The sequence below is a fragment of the Tupaia chinensis genome, unplaced genomic scaffold (assembly GCF_000334495.1).
Source record: "Tupaia chinensis unplaced genomic scaffold, TupChi_1.0 Scaffold138390_1, whole genome shotgun sequence".
NCBI lineage: Eukaryota > Metazoa > Chordata > Mammalia > Scandentia > Tupaiidae > Tupaia > Tupaia belangeri.
In genome coordinates, this window is record NW_006198287.1 from 1,670,471 (window position 1) to 1,674,411 (window position 3,941).

A 3,941-nucleotide genomic window follows, 5' to 3' on the forward strand; every position below is an offset into this window, starting at 1 on the left:
TACTTTGATTCTACTTGAATTTTGATTCATCCTAAATCTATGATTTGGGGATTTCTGTATTTGCATCTAATTTTTTAGGTCAATGTAGCAAAAGTGACAGGGAAACAATAATATTTTCTATAGTCATGTAAACTATCTCTAAAAGATTACCTTTTTCAACTTCCTGCTAGTTTGCAATAGCTGTGTGAAAACAATTTGATCTTTATTTTTAAAAAATTATGGCCAGCCCTCTGGCCTGGTGGTGAAGGGAGCCAGATCCCACATGGCTGACCACAGTTTAAATACTGGCCCTGAGCTTGGAAAACACACCAAGCACATGTGAATGTGTGCCCAAAACCCCAACAGCATAGAGAGAAGGAGGAGACAGGATTGCAGTGTGATCATACCAATTATACATAACAGGAAATAAAGATATTTGAGATACAAATCTCAAGTGTCTATCTGAATTCTTAGTTCCAGATTAAATGGGAAATCCCTATCACATTTCTTACATAAAAGATTTGACAATAAAGTACTAAAATTAATTCTCCAAGGTCACAGAAAAAGCAATCTCATTACATATTCAAACATACATGTCTAGAAAGATAAGTAGGTCCTTTTTTACTGCTAGAACTAGGCAGCATTTAATATTTAAGGAAAACTACTGGGAGGCTGCTTTTATTTACTTATTTTGAGATTATTAAGCTGATCATTCTCGATTCCTAATCTTTTAAAATTACTCCAACATGTCCTAATACAGCAAATAGTGAAAATTCAGATCCCTCATCACTTACCAGTCAAGACCTGAGTTTGAGGTTTTAAAGTTTCCCCAAGTACTCAGGTTTTTGCAACGGTATCGAAACTAAAGCATGTAGCAGTGAGGTGAGTCTAAAGAAATATTCAGGGTTCCTCTTCTCTCCTCTCAGTACCCATCCATCCTGTGTGGATTCATCAGGCTCACAGGCAAAAATCCAGACCTGTATGTTACATAGAGACGGTACCGGGGTGCTGACAGAATAAAAGAAGGATTTGTTCACAGTCAGAGCCAAAGGGCTCTTTGGACCTCTCTAAGACAACGGGCAAGGGACTGCTCACTATGGCTACGACTTACCCTTCTCTCACTTTTTAAAGGTTTTTGGCATAGGGTGTATGTACTTACTTGAGAAACAGAAAGAAACAGTGGGGGGAGGAAGTGAGAAGGCCATACCACAATTCCCTCTCCTCCATTCTCCTCTTGAGTCTTAGGTTGCACACTCTTCCTATTTTGTAAGTCTCATGTTGGCTGCTTTGTAACTGGTTCTCATCTCCAACCAGTGATATAAATGGTCACTCAGAAACTGCTCTAACTGCTCAGCACTTTGCCTACAGGCTGGTCACTGAGCCTTGTATGAAACACTGTGTATATCTCCATCAGACTAAGTATAGACTGGGGCTCCTACCTCACAAGCCGTGTAATGTGAAGACCAAAGAATGAGGAAAAGTAACACGGAAGCACATAGGGGGCCTTGATAAAGAATACTGGGATCCACATATGTACACATCTACTGGAACCACCATCGTTTCAGAGCCCTGGGCCTCGAAGTACACATATATTCCACTTCAGTGCATCACTGTTAACATTAACCCTGTGGGGAAACAAATGGCTTCCCAAAGAGTGGATTCTGTGGTCAAACTACCTGAATTCTGAGAAGACCAAGAACTGACATCATGACATCACACACCATGAAAATATTGAAAAGTTCATTTACAGGCGCTGCCGGCTGGGGGGGGGGGGGGGTTGATGAAGCGACCCCAGCACCTGTTGCTCCCATGGCCCTTGTCCCTAGAGGGCAGAGCCAGGTGGACCAGGTAGGGTAGATGGAGCCTCATCCCTCCAAGAGGCTGAGGTGCTGCCCTTCATGGTGAGCCAGGCCAAGATATCCAATGCTGGCACCTGTGGCCTACGGGCCATCTACCACCGTGTCCTGAACACGGTAGAGCTGATGCTGCCCAAGAAGCTGATGCCGCTGTACGACCACCCAGCAGGTCGCAGAACAGTTTGTTTCTGGGCTCCAATTATGAAATGGGGCTTGGTGTGTGCCAACCTAGCTGACATGGCGACACCTGCAGAAAAACTCAGGACAGCCCAGTCCACTGTCCTGATGGCCACAGGGCTTATTTGGTCAAGATACTCCCTTATAATTGTCCCCCAAAAATTGAAGAATGTTTGCTGTTAATTTCTTTGTGTGGGCTGCAGTGGCCTCTCAGCTCTTTCACATTTGGAGATACAAGCAAGAACTTAAAAACTACAGCAAACAAGAGTGTTCCTGGTCACCTGAACAAGCTACATGTGGATATTCTACTGAGACCTACTGATAGTTTACCGATGGTTATCGATAAGACAGGGCTAACTGTGCTATTGTCTGGAAAACACAGACATTTAATTATGACAGGTAGCTAGTGCTTGACTCAGCAGAAAAATAAAGCAAACTTTTAGTAACCGCTTCTCTTTACATATGACCTGAAGAACTAAACCTACGAATATTAAAACATCTTTTCTATCATCTATCCATAATCAATTATTCTTGTTCATCCATTAAAAAATAATAAATAAAAAATAATGCTAATTACACCATTGAATAACCCTGTTTTAGTAATGCTGTCCCATGGGGACTTCTTTTCTTGCTCTGGTAATCTTTAGTCATATCTATAATTTCCATGAAAAAAAAAAAATTCCAAAGACTTAACATTGCATTAAATTCTATGTTGATACATTCGGTTCCTCCCAGCAAGCATCTTTCATGTTCTATCATTTTATTTGTTACACAGACAGTTCAACTGTACCTCTTTGTTTCTTTTAGGTTCATAATCTGGATTATGGCTCTTTAAGGTTTCTATGTAGAAATGTTTGAGTGTGTGTGTGCACACATGTGAGCAAGCAAGATGTGGACTTAAAAACCGAAATGTATGTGAAAGATATAAGACACAAGGAAGAAAGTGGAAACAGAAAAGAAGGCATGACTGAAACCATTGTGAGTCTTTCCTTTAAATTTATAATGTTAAAAGGGGACAATGCCTTAGAAACATAAATTTCATGATTTAAGTTAGATTTTAAAATATTAAATATTTAAAATATTTTTGAATGGTTTCATAGCATAAAATTCAAAACAAGGGTACAAGGAAAGGACTTCCTTTCACTCTTGTCCATTAGCCTCCAATCTTCCCGAGGTAGCTGACGCTGTTTGCTTTTCCTTTTACTTACATTTGTTTTTTCTTCCTAGCCATGTTGACCTAAAGAGCTGAATTTTCTCAGCATTCTATGCTTATTTAAACTTCAGTAAAGCTAGGTCTTACCCCCACAGATTGTGACCAATGGATCTGGAATCCGGCTAAAGAATCTGCATTCTTCGTAAGTTCCCAGATGATACGGATGTTGCTGGTGCCAGAACCACACTTTGAAAAGTGCTGATCTAATAAAATCAAATAATCGACTACAGACACCAGATGTCCTTGAGGTTAAAGTAGGTGCATCCCAGGAACATGTGGTAGTTACAGAACTACTGTCAAAACACTATTCCACTCTCTGTACTGGTTTCCTTCTAACCAAACCTAAAAAATAAACTTTTCGTTCATACCTAACCACCTCATCTTCAACTTTTGCTTTGTTCCCACGGATTTTGTCTGTGTCTATACTCTTAAGGAAGCTTTTTTTTTTTAACTAGTTGTACTTTTCTCTACCTGTAATATTTCTTATGTGCCAAGTGAAAAAAAAAAAATACTTCCAATTACAATGCCAGAAATAAATGCCCCAAGACAAAAAGGTAGCTTGAGTGAGAACAAGCTAAGTTTTAGTGAGACTTAACTTAGTTGAACCTAACATGGAAGTTAAAAAGAAGAGATCAAAGTAAATGTACACTGGGCTGGCAGGTGGCATGTGGTTAAAGGCGCTGGATTCCCACATGGCCGATGGGGTCCAGTCCCAG

At 40.1% G+C, this 3,941-nt stretch overlaps 1 pseudogene; it reads left to right on the top strand.

Moving 5' to 3' along the window:
• The first annotated feature begins 1,877 nt into the window (after positions 1–1,877).
• Positions 1,878–2,334, top strand: LOC102494986 (mitochondrial pyruvate carrier 2 pseudogene; annotated as a pseudogene).
• Positions 2,335–3,941: the final 1,607 nt, after the last annotated feature.